Source organism: Protopterus annectens, chromosome 2.part1 (assembly GCF_019279795.1).
Source record: "Protopterus annectens isolate FY-2018-M chromosome 2.part1, PAN1.0, whole genome shotgun sequence".
NCBI lineage: Eukaryota > Metazoa > Chordata > Ceratodontiformes > Protopteridae > Protopterus > Protopterus annectens.
In genome coordinates this window covers 962332131-962345577 of record NC_056729.1, presented here as the reverse complement: position 1 = coordinate 962345577, position 13447 = coordinate 962332131, and the positions used below count along the sequence as shown (strand labels likewise).

The 13447-nt window shown below is 39.5% G+C and overlaps 1 protein-coding gene across 1 annotated transcript in view; it reads right to left on the bottom strand.

Annotated features, from left to right (window-relative positions):
* Positions 1 to 13447, bottom strand: part of CNR1 (cannabinoid receptor 1) — a 485121-nt gene that overhangs the window by 249253 nt on the left and 222421 nt on the right. The window contains exon 2 of the mRNA XM_044062583.1: positions 4770 to 4898. The gene's annotated coding sequence lies outside the window, so the exon portion shown is untranslated. The remainder of the gene's footprint in view (positions 1 to 4769; positions 4899 to 13447) is intronic.

Sequence of the window (13447 nt, the reverse complement as noted above, 5' to 3'; positions counted from 1 at the left end):
CACACTCATACTTGCACAAACAGAAATGCACACTTGTGCACACATGCACACACACACATACACACACACACACACACACACACACACACACACACGCACACACACCTACACATAAACCATGATCTAGGTGGTCTTCTTCTATAATTGCAGTCACATGCATATCTGCACACACAGACAATACACTCACACACACAAATGAACACTCACATATGCACACATGCAGACACACACACATGCACACTCATACTTGCACAAACAGAAATGCACACTTGTGCACACATGCGCACGCACACACACACACACACACACACACACACACACACACACACACACACACACACACACACACACACACACACAAATGTACACTGATGCATGCATGTATGCAATGCACACATATGGGTGCACACAGAAAAACACACACACACATACACACACTCTCACATCATAAGGAATGTCAGTGGTACTGCATTAGGGTGTGAGCATGTCCAACTGACTACACCGTGGATGCCCATTTCCTCAGTACTGAGTCCCTAAAGACATAGAAACTGTGCTGTGTTTTCTTACTTTACTCTGAATAAAGAACATAACCCCCTTTCACATTCTGTACCCATCTTGTGACCAGTTTACTCCAGGTTTACTTCCTATATACAAAATGGAACAGCCTCAGCTTATACTTCAGTTGCAGGTCACCTAATTGTTATCATTGTAACTACATTTACATGTGTACTTTCCCAGTACCAGAATACACAGACATATTAAAACTCCCGGAGATCATATCACTAGGAATTATAGACATACACCAAAGCATCCACTGACTGAGTGGTTGCACAGATAAAACAACAGAAAAAAAAGAACACCTAAATAAATCTTTTTTTTTTTACAGAGGGCATAGTCCCATGCCCCTTTATACCCCTCTGCAACATTTTTTTATAATAGCTCCCAGGGTGGACAAATATGAAGAAAAGGGAGGCAGTTTTTATTTACTGGTGTATTTATTATTATTTTAAAAAAGAAAATTAGCTGGACCGTGGACCCTTTTCAGCCAAAACCCAAGACATACACGTAGAGATAAACATAAAGACAAGACTTAAGGTACATCTTATGTGGAAGAGAACTGTGGTCATCAGGTGTACATTTTGCAACCTGTGTAAATGTATATGTATGACACAATAATTATCAACTATTGCATAACATAAAAACAAAACAGGTTACCTTGAATCAGATTGCAATTACAGAATAATCAGCAGAGTAGTATACAAAGTATCAAAGAACAGAAGCAATATTTATACATTGTAACAAGTAGTAGTTATGCAACAACCAATAGTCATTTAGGAGAAATTACCTGTGAACTCAGCAGTTAATGCTGAAAGAAAAATGAAATCCCAGTGGGCATCCTCTAGTTCAGTAAGAATGTAACCACTGCTGAACACAAAGAGAAGTTGTGGGGGCTGAGTAATATGGTATGTCTTTGTGTTGTGCAATATGTTTGTCTTACACTGGGGAAATGCAACAAGATGGACAGAGAAGGAGTAGTCAGTACTGACTGTCATCATTAGAGCAGTTACACTCTGTTAAGGAGAAAATGTAACTATTTCTTAAAGGTTATCAGTTTATCAGCTTGTATGATCTTATCTGGAGTACTATTTCAGTTAGCCTGGTCAATTGTCATCTATGCAATTTGGGACGAGCTTTAAAGGGGATCATGATACTCAAAGAATTTTATCATTTTATATTGAATGTGATAATTCCACTGTTTGAGGCAGGCTTTTTATTGGTTCATACAATGCAATGGAGCTGACTTCCCTGTAAAAGCTAGCAACACATCTGGTTGGCAAGTAAATTATAGCATATCACTGCATGTTTATTTGTACTTACTGTCAAAAACAGTTCATGAAAAGCATGGCTTTCAGCAAGTGCGAGACAATCGGCAAAGATTTGCTGATCAACTCCACCGTGTCAAAGAATTCCTTAGAAGATGACTCTAAGCCTGACTTTTATTCATAAATCTTTGCTAGGTTTTCTAGCCTCTCCTTCTTGATAACAGATATCACATCCAGGGGAGATGACTTTGTTTGGAATGAGAATGCCAATATCCATTTCACACATGAAGACTTTGAAGGTAATGTGGAGGAACATGCTCTGGCATTGATAGAGCTAATACTTCCTGAGAAGAAAGCATAAAAAAAACAGACTGCATTCTCCAACAGGAGGGATAGCTCTGTCTGTCCTGGTCAACAAGAGACCGTAAGAAGCAGTTTGACGCTTTTGTTCTTTTTTAACTTTACTAGAACTGCGGAAATAGCAGAATATGAAGGAAAACATAAAGCATGCTCCTTCACCATGGTCTCACAAGACCATCCAGTGGTGTAACCCAATCTGAGTAACACAGATGACAGATGAGGTATTACCTTTCAGGTGAGCTGATGTCAGGTGTAGGTGGAAGATGAAGTACAGATATCATAGAAAAAACACTATCTTACCCAGACTGTAAAAAGCAACACATTTATGTTTATTGATAAAGCATCAGGTGGCCATACTGATATACCTCTCAACTGTTAAGATTTTCACAGAATGTCCACAGTTTCTCTTCATATTTTCAGCATGTTCCTTACAAAGTGTATGGCTTTCTGATAAATGTGTGGCAAATCAGCAAGGATTGAGGTCATTAAATAATGACATACATTTAAGGTTCACAGACATAATCTCCTTCAGCAAATTCATGACAATAAAAAAACAATTATTTTAACAACTTTCTAGGTTTCCAAAATCAACATTTAAAAAGTATCCCTAATTGTGGGTCTTTGACTCCCACATTATTCTTAGATTTGTCCAGATTTCTTTCACATAGAGGTTGAGAGGAATGCCAGCAACACCTAGAAAACTTCTGGGATTAAACAAGTCTTGATAGACTCTAGGGAGAAGATGCCAAAAAACATGGTTTTAATAATGATTTATAAAGAGGACTCATGAATGCATAAAGCTTCCTGGTTCATTCAGGAATCAGGTTGTACACCCTACCCGTGCCTAACACATCTCGTGTTAGGGTCTGGGGAGGAGAAAGTTTAAGCTAGTTTAATTATATGTATTTAGTCATCTGATACCAACCAGAGGATGCATCTTACCTAGAAGTATCATGTCTAGGGGGTTCACCAGCTAGCATCACAAACATCGGAAGACATGCTGAAGCTTCCACAAATGCAGCCTGGCAAACAACATATGCTTATCTCGTGTGTCCATGTCCTGAGAGACCATCAGTGGGTCCAACATCAACAGAGACTTTTGATGTCATTCAGTGGACTAAAATCATCACCTTTAACAACCTGTATGACGTGTGACATAGCATGTTCTGAATATAGTCATTAAAAGAAATGGATGCCAGATAAGTGAGAAGAACCTTATGCTAGAAATGACACTATTCCTCTAGAAACCTTATACATAGCCTGTGCCAAACAGCATTCATCAAATCCAGTGTGACATCACTAACCTAGACAGTTTCCCATTGACATATTCATTGAAAATGCATTGAATCAGGACTGCTGAGGTTAAACCACCTGCCTTTTGCACATGAAAAATAGGAAATAATAACGTATTCCCAAATGAAGAAAATAATTAACTATGACTTTTATCTTTAGCATTTCTAACAGAGAGTCTTACCCTACAGAAAAAAACATGAGATCCACGGGTAAAAGTTGCCGAAGAGGTTTAATTGGCAGCCCTGCATTAGTACCTCCTCCATCCATAAACTAGAAAAAATAAATCTTTCTTCAGAACTTTATCTACTGACTACCTACAAGGTTTTTATGGGAGAACAAAGAAGGAAAGAGGAAACAAGCCCTCATTATTTTCAGACAGAGCCTAGAGACGTATCCATTGTCATAAGCTGTATATGTGAAATACACTGTGGCTACAGGTAACCTTTACCTGTAAAACTTCTTCCGATCACATCCCGCTACAAAAATGCCTCTTGCACAGCATTGTGTTTCAAAGAAGCATTTAAATAAACAGGCAAAGTATTCTTTGTTTTATCTGTAATAGTGAAAGAAAGACATCTGAATGTTCACCACAAAACACCTGTGAGGTTATTAGAACATATTATTATAACATTCATGATAATATTTGACATATAGGACTGTGTTTTGAATCATGTCTGGATGTTAAACATAGTAGCAATCTTGCAGTTCTATAGGTAGATTCAGTTGCATGACAGGTGCTTTATATAATGTAGAATGAGTTTAGATGAAGTGTTTCAAATACTAATCACGCAGTTACCCTCATCACCTAGAAGTGTGTCTTCCAGCAATATAACAGCCTAATGAACCAAATCACGCTTGTATATAAGTTTGAGAAACAATAAATTCAAACTTTTATTTTATCACTAACAGAGCCAGCAAAATCCATTCCCTACCAGTATATAAAACATATTTGTCTTCCTGACTGGAGGTTACATAGAATCAGACAGAACTGAACTCTTGGATTATGCCACAGCCAATTCAACTTGCTTCAAGGTTGTGAAGAGGATCTAAACCAAAGGAAGTAACTATCACATGCACTGCATACTAAGTCTGGAGTATTTCAACTTAAATGAATTATATCAGGTATGAGAACGGCATTTTTTAGTCCTTCACCATGCCAGCAAAAATGGGAAAGAGGTGAACTAGTAGGTGCAGAGAACATTTTAAGGCACAAACGTTGGCCACTTCTCAGCTTTCAAATTACATTTCTTAATCATACAAATCCAAATACCATGGAAAATTGCCAAACCTTACCCACACACTTTACAAGAGGCAGACTGAGAACAGTAGCTTTCTGGCAGCATACATTCTGTTACACACAGCAGCACGATATGATCTCACGAGTTCCCCCTTTGTCCAAATGTTCCATCAACAGAACACAGCCTAGAACAGTAAAGAAAAAAAACATTTAAAGACGCTGTAAAAAAGAGAGGGTTGTTTGATATGCAAATAATTTCTTTTTATGTTTCAATAAAGGCATACACGCACTAAAAGGTCTGCTGTCAGCAAGTATTACAGTGAAACAACTTTAAAACATGCTGCCTGGATTTCTCTCTCTCTCTCTCTCTCTCTGTCTCTCTCTGATGCTGTCTGTTGCTGTCTATATTCACACGTAACTGTACTTTGATACTGTTGCATATTCAATTAAATGCATAGGTCAACCACAAAACACCAAACATCAGTTTCAAGTTTAGCTGTTTTAACAAAAACAATGGTTACAATAATAAGACTACTTAAAGTAACATAAATTAAAACATAAAACTTACAAACATATACAACATAAAGCAACACAGAAGGATAAAATGGAATTCTAAGCATATGTAGTAAGTCAGTGTAAAATGTTAAAACTAATGGTACTCAAAAAGATAAATGTTACGTGACTTGCAGAAATCAGCAAAGGTCGGGCATTTCTGTATCCATCAGGGAAGTAACTTCCACATGTGTATATCCTACAAGTCAAAGAAATGAATACCAGATATTTCTAAGCAGCCATGCAGAACCACCGCCAGCCCCTGGGAAGTTAAGCAGAAAGCCCAGGAGGGCTAGTGTGGCATGACCAGCTCCTTCAGATAACAGGCACTCGTCATGGCAACTTGTGAGTCAGTGCAGATTTATTCAGCATCAGATGACAGAATTTATAATCACTCCCTACAGAGAAATGTATCAGACTTCAGCTGTAAGAAGAGTTGAAATCTTTAAATGAAAGACCAAATGGATGCATCCTCTGGCTTGGCTTGAAAAGCACAATTGACTTGCAGACTATTTGTAGACCTCAGGCTCTTGTGAATTTGACCTAGAGCTGTAGCAGCCATTATGATACTTGAAACAGTGGCACCCACTACTGGATAAAACTCTTAAGCCCAGGTACTGGGTCTGAACCTACATGTTATGATTTCATAGGTAGAAATGAAGGGAAGTGCATTTTATGTTGAATAAACTTCAGGCTTCAAGCTTTTATGACATTTAGTATAATTCCTTTGTAGCACAACAACTGTATTCTCCATTTTACTATAAATAATTATAAGAAGATTCATTTCTTTTTTTAATTAATTATCATTAAAATGGCAAAAGCAATGCTTTTTAAAATGAATTATCATTAAAAATGGCAAAAGCAAAATATGTGTGTGTGTGTGTGTGTGTGTGTGTGTGTGTGTGTGTGTGTGCGCGCGCACGCGCGAGTGTGTGTGTGTGCGTATGTATATTCAGTGATAATTCACATATTAAGACAACTATAAAATATCATATATGTTTATTTTAGCTTACGCAAAGAACAATGGATTTGCATGCCTTTAAAGAGTATTTCAATTGCATAGTGATTTCAATGAGGCAAAAGTGAAGATCATCCTTAAAAGTATACGTGTCCTCTTGTTTGTCTTTATGGTGGTCAGAAGAGAGAAGTTAATGTCACATAAATAGGCAGAACCAAATAGTAGCATATAGTTAAACACTGATTACAACCTTTAAAACCATTTAAATGATGATGGGCACTGCCTGTGTAATAAATGCCCCAATGAATGATGCAGTGCACAGTGATTGCAGTAGATGCCCTGATGAATAGTACAGCACACAGCTTTTACAGCAAATGCTCCAATGAATGATGAAGCACAATGTGTTTGTATTGGATGCCCCAGTGAATGATTCACTATGCTACAATTGCAGTAGATGTCCTAATGAATGTTGTAATGCACTGCTTTTGCAGCAGATTCCATGAGGAATGATGCAATGCACTGCTTTTACAGTAGATATCTTGATGAATGATGCAGTGCACTGTCTTTGAAGTAGATGCTACAATGAGTGATGCAGTGCAGATGCAATGCACTGCTTTTGTAGTAGATGTATTGATGAATGATGCAGTGCACTGTCCTTGCAGTATATGTTACAGTGAGTAATGCAGTATATTTGCCTTTGCAGTAACTGTCCTTCAGAATGATATAATTCACTGTCTTTGCAGTAGGTGTCACTGTGACTGATGCAGTGCACTGCCTTTGAGTAGATATTACATCTTTAAACCTTTGACAGTAGCTCCAATGTGTCTCACTATCACAACAGCTGCAATATCTGTACATCTCCTAATACAATATACCTATGCAATCTAAATGTTTAGTAATAAATGTATCCACATTCATAAGCAGTTTCTGTCCTGATGCATGGTCAGATCCATCTCTTCTCTGCAAACGCTCACCAATGTGAATTAAAAAATACAGATTAAGTGGCATATCCCAGCAAGAGAATCGGCTGACTAAAGAGAATGTTTCCCAGTTTTCTTGATTCTCCCTCGTTGGTGTACACCCATGCCTAATACCATTTCCTCTGTCCATTTATTCAAAAAATTGTTTGATAAGGAAATTGTTTTCAGTTTCTTGTCAGCCTCAGTGCCAGTCATAAACTTACACATTTTAAATTACATCCAGCAAATGATTTTGTTCTTCAACTGTACAGAGCTTTTTCTGTTGTGCTGTTCGTACAGTCACTAGATAGGAGGATTTGAAATGTAGAAGAGTGCTGTGTAGAAAACAACTTGGATATGAGAAGTGCCTCTGTTTCATTAATATAATTTTTTGTGTGGCAAGAAAAAAAGACAGCAGAATGGCATAGGTAATGTAATGCCACAAAACAAGTAAATGAAATGGCTGCCCAATACATTAAAATGGGGAATGACAAAACTGAATTTCTAGCTACTGGCAGCCTGCAGGAATAAATGCCAGCACAAGTTAGATACCGTCACAACCATCACCTGTACGTATTTTTCTTTTCTTTTTTTTTTTTTTTACTTTCCTTGACCAAGCAGCATAACTCTGTTATTAAAAATGTTTTGATACAAGTTAAGCTAAAAGGCTTAGATCATGTAAAGAGCTGTTGGATAGACAGATGGGTAATAATAGATTTCTAGTCAGTCTAGTCAGTTTCTTGGAGCCTATATTTTGAGCAGCCATGTAGGCTTACCACACTTACACATTTCCTATGATGGTGTAACCACCAGTGGATCAAAACCACCTATCTGGGAATTGGGAAGATACAGAAACTAACATGAAAGCCAATACAGACAGAAATTACAAAAAGAGAATGACTGTTGTGAAAAGGTGGATTCATTTACTGTAAGGAAAATGCAAGTGTGGTCAAAAATACCTAGAGAGCTTCAAAACAATCCCATATAATGTTGTTGCAGCTGCAATCTTCACTAAAAGGACCATGCAGCCCTGATAAATCAGCAGTGTAATCAAATACACTTCCATATGTACACTGGCTAAGAAATAATAACATAAATAAATAAATAAATAAATAAATACAAACATGAACTGTTTGTTAACATTAATGAAGTGAAAGTAACTGATACAGTGATGTCTGGGAAAATGTAACAGAGGTAGTGAAATAAGAAGCTACGGGTTTAGTATGACAATATCGAACTAAAGAACAAAATCCATTCAAATCTTCGATTCAGATGTGTGACGTGCAGCATATTAATTAGAACAGCATGTCAGAGTGCATATAGCGAAACATTTGAATTCGCACTTTCGACATTCTGTGTTGCACATCACTACTGCATATCACATAATGTAATGTTTTTGATGGGGAGGCTGCACCCCCCCTGCACCCCCCCACACCCCTGCAAATAATGTATTCCAACTCCAGGATAGCACTACAGTGGGGAAAGGGTAATTTCCCAATCCCCGTTGTAACAGATCTGTAGTCATACCTCCAATGACGTGTGCGAATGCTCACAATAGTACAGGTCAGCAAAAACGGGAATCACTCAACTGTGGTTCAACATTCCCATTTTCGGATAACCTGTACTCGTAATTTTCAAAGTAAAACAAAGCTCTGCTAGACTGTTGACAAGAAATGTAGAATGTAATATTTTGTCCGGTGATGTTCCTAAATTACTGGGTCTAGAAGGCAATGAACTAACAGACGTGCACCAATAAATTCATTAAGACAAAAACAACTGATGAGAACATAAAAGAGAGCACAGGACCAAATTCAAATCATAAATACTAAATGAAGTTAGTTCTTCTAATGCTCGGTATTACTTGTCATTTGGTAAGCTAGGAATGGTAAAGCAAATGCACCATGTGAAGGCAACTGATGCATGTGTATAGCAGATGTCATACAATCATGGAGGCACTTTGAATGCAATCCAAAGTCATAGCATTGTTATCCTGCGTAGTTATACTGACTTGTTTACAGGCTTAGGAAATTTGCCAGGAAAATGTCACGTACTAATAAATCCTGATGATGTGCCAGTGATCTATGTCTCAAAGGGAAGTGAATAAAGCAAATAACACATCCACACTCACGGGAAAAAGAAAGGGAAGTGCTTGGAGTAAAATAGAAAGTACCTATATTAATAAATTGTTTAGGTGTCATTATGAAGCAGTTAGATCAACATAGTGGGTGAATAGTATGCCTACCTTTCAACCTCTTAGCACAAAATATCTGGACAAAGCCTCACAGAATGGGGGTCAAAGGCACAAAAATAGGGACAGATTTTAAATATTGCTCTTATAAACTTAGAAAGTTGCCAGAATAAAAGGATTTGTGTTAGCATAAATTTTTCTGAAGGATATGAAGTCTGAAACACAGATGTATATCATTATTTAGTGACCTCAATCCTAAGATCATCAAAGAGATTTGCCAGAAAATCACACATTTTATGAGGAACAGATCGAAAATATGAGGTATAAATCTGGACATTCTGAGAAAATCTGTACATTTGAGAGGTATGATAGTAGGATACTATTCTAAGGAATACACAATCTCAATTTGTATCAATGCCCAGCATCTGAATAATGTGACTAAAAGAAGACATTATAGCATATAGCAGAAGTGGTCTCAACAATGTGAATTGCAGTGTTTTTCATAGTACTTGCTACAATTCTGGGATTCTGGGAAGCATAGATGGATGAGAATAGCACCAAACTGAGAACACTTACTTCACCATTAAGAACGTACAATTCCTTTAATTTCTCTTTAGCAGAAATGTTTCAAATACATTATACAAGTAAGCAATTGAAGGGTTGGAAATGTGATGAAGATAACTGATCATCTCTTAGTTTTATTAGAGACATGAAGAGCAGGCCAAGAGACTGATAAAGCTGCCAAATAGACGATGATACTATAACTTCCATCTGCATAAGAAAAAATGTAAAATAAGAATGACATGTCTGAAATACATGGACCATAGCACACATCACAGTGAGTTAATTCTTACAGAAAAATGTTAGAGCAATCGTGCAATTATCAAATTTAAACAACAAACAGGTGGTCCCTACTGAGCGTATGCATTCTGTGACTACATCAGATGCAGTTGCAAAACTGCAAGTGTGAGGCTGTCAAAGGGCAACAGCTGTGTTTGGCCAAAATACAAGTGAAAAGAGAAGACCAAGGTGAATCTGGGAATCTTGAGGCAATGTTACAACTGCCTCATGTACACAGACAACCCTCTCCTCCTCCCAACAAATTCCAACACATGTGAGAGATGCAACCATATAGCCAAACTGGATGCTAAGCTCTCTCAACTCAGTACTGGCGTAACCAGTCAGGAGGAGAAGGAAACCACACTCACTACAATTCCAGTCTCACATAGACCTACCACGACAGCAAACCAAACACATAAACACACAAAAACATACTCGGAGGCTCTAAATAAAAATCTGCCTAAGCAGCACAGACCTCCAAAGCAGACACCCAAGCAACCGCTACCCCAGAACAAAACACGCGCAACACATAGCTCACAAAGCCAGTGTGTCGAACAGTCACAGCCCTTAAGGCTAAACAACACACCTGATACACTTGTAATAGGTGACTCTATCGTCAGGCACACTGACGTCCCGCTCACCAGGCTGAACAAGGAGAAGGTCACGGTGAGCTGCCTGTCAGGCGCTAGGATCCGCCACATAACACAAGCACTCAGGTCACTCCAAGGCAAGTACAAATATGACTCAGTCATGGTCCATGCTGGTGTGAATGACCTGAGATGTACCTCCCTGGACTACATGAAAAGAGACATAGAGGAGCTCTCTGAGCATGTAGCCCAGGCCAGTATGACCCTGACCTTGAGTAGCATCTTACTCTCACCAAAAATGATGCCACAATATGAAGACAAGATGATCAATTTCACCAATTGGCTTAAGTATTGGTGTCATTCAAAGGGGATCCAGTGGCTGTCTGCCTGGGATGACATGCTCGACAAGCCACGATGCTTCGCTAGGGACGGCTTGCACCTGTCACCCCTGAGCTTTCAGATATTGGCAAAGGCTCTTGCCACCCCCATAGAGCCTTTTTTAGGCAAGGCTCAAAAGACAAGCCCACCTCCATAGGTATCACAAGGGATAAGAAACTAAGAGTAATGCTACTCAACGCCAGAAGTCTAAACCTCAAGATGCACACACTCGAAACTCTCCTTAGAATGAAGAACCTCGATATCTGTGCAGTAACAGAAATCTGGTTCAAGGCTCCCGAGAGCACCCCAGCACTACCAGGTTATACCTCATACCGTGTTTTTCAGCCCCAAAACTTGGACCAAACCACAAAAGGAGGGGGAGTATCAATATTCGTCAAAGATACCCACACCTCCAGGTTGGTGGCACAGCACGAAGCATCAGGGACTATCCATGTGTAACTAACAGTGGGTAAAACTGCCTTCCAGTTTATAGCCTGCCACAGACCACCCTCCCAAACCCAGGAACCCCACTCGGCCTTCCTGAGAACACTGGAAAATATGAAGGTCTCTCCAAACACCATTATATTGGGTGACTTCAACTACCCTAACATAGACTGGGAGCATTACTCTAGCTCCAACACCCTAGCCCGAAGGTTCCTAGAATTTATAAACTCAAATGCTATGGAACAACTTGTTGCCACTCCCACAAGAGGGGAAAACATACTGGACCTGATCATCACCAACATGGGGACTCTATGCTCCAGACCAGAAGTGTATCCCTCACTGGTAAGATCAGACCATAAACTAATCTCACTAGATATTCACATCCCGACCCCAGCCCCTGCACAGAAAACCACAGTGAAAAACTTCTCTAAAGCAAATTTCACACTCCTCAAAACCGAGGTGGAATCCTTCAAAGCCCCCGGGCCTGTGGAAAATACGGCCCAGACCGCAGAATTCTTTATAAACGCATTCTATGAACACCTTCAGGAATGCATGGATCATGCAATCCCAAATAAAACCAAGACCCACTCCTCCAAAGTTAGGCGTCCTGTCTGGTGGACCCCAGCCATAAACAAACTATACAATAGAAAGAGGAAGCTACTACATGATAGAGCAAAATCCCAAAAAGGGAAGGCATCTCTGATCAGTATTAGCAAAAAACTACGGGCACTCATAAAATCGTCTAAGGCCAGCTTCGAGAGAAAAATTGCACAGGACACTAAGGATAATCACAAGGCTTTCTTTAGTTATGTTAGGAACCTGGGTGGGAATTCCCCGATATGCTCAGAATTAGTCCAAAATGATAAAAAATACACCGAACCCACAGACATTGCCAACATCCTAGCTGACAGGTTCAGTGTAAACTCCCCCCCCCCCAACCACCAAAAGGGCAAATATCTATCCCAGCAGAGTGCTGCCCCCCTGACATCTCAGATGCTCAGGTAAGAGCCGCCCTCTCCAAAGCAAAAAACACAGCATCGATGGGACCAGACACACACACAACCCAAGTTGATAGCAATCTCTCATTTGACAACCACGTGGCCAAAGTGGTTAGAAAAGACATTTTATATAGCCCACCTAATCATGAAGGGATTCACATCTAGATCAGGGGAGGTCATCGTGCCTCTTTACTCATCCCTCATCAGGCCCATAATTGAGTACAATGCCCCTTTTGGGATGTACCTTACCAGACATCTGCAGCAACTGGAAAGACCCCAAAAGTACCTCACCAAGAGGATCAAAGGGCTCAAACAGATGCCATATGCTGCCCAGTTAAAGAAACTCCAGCTCTACTCAGTGGCATACTGCCTGCTCAGAGGCAATCTGTGCCTGACGTATAAAGCCATGTCCATCCTGGAATTAATGGACATGCTACACCTCAGAAAATCCAAATCCCATCGAGCTACGAGCTTGAGAGACTTGAACCTCAGCACTGAAATAAATAGGACATGCTGGAGAGACAGATTCATAACCCAGAGGCTCCCTTCACTCTGGAATAAAATCCCCGTCCATGTTAGGCAGAGTCCCTCGTTGACTCTCTTCAAGAGGAATCTTGATGAGTGGATGGGAGATAGTAGGTTTACCCCGGGTATCACTTCTGTGTCACTGTTAGACAGAGGCACAGTATACTAACCTCGAAAAAGGGCATAGCAAAATTCATTTAAAATGGGTGGCGAAAGCCAAACACACTCTGGCTAGGCTTATAAATGCCCTAGGGCAGATAGCCTAGTATAAACCTATGAACCAAGAAAGAACATGCATCCAAGCC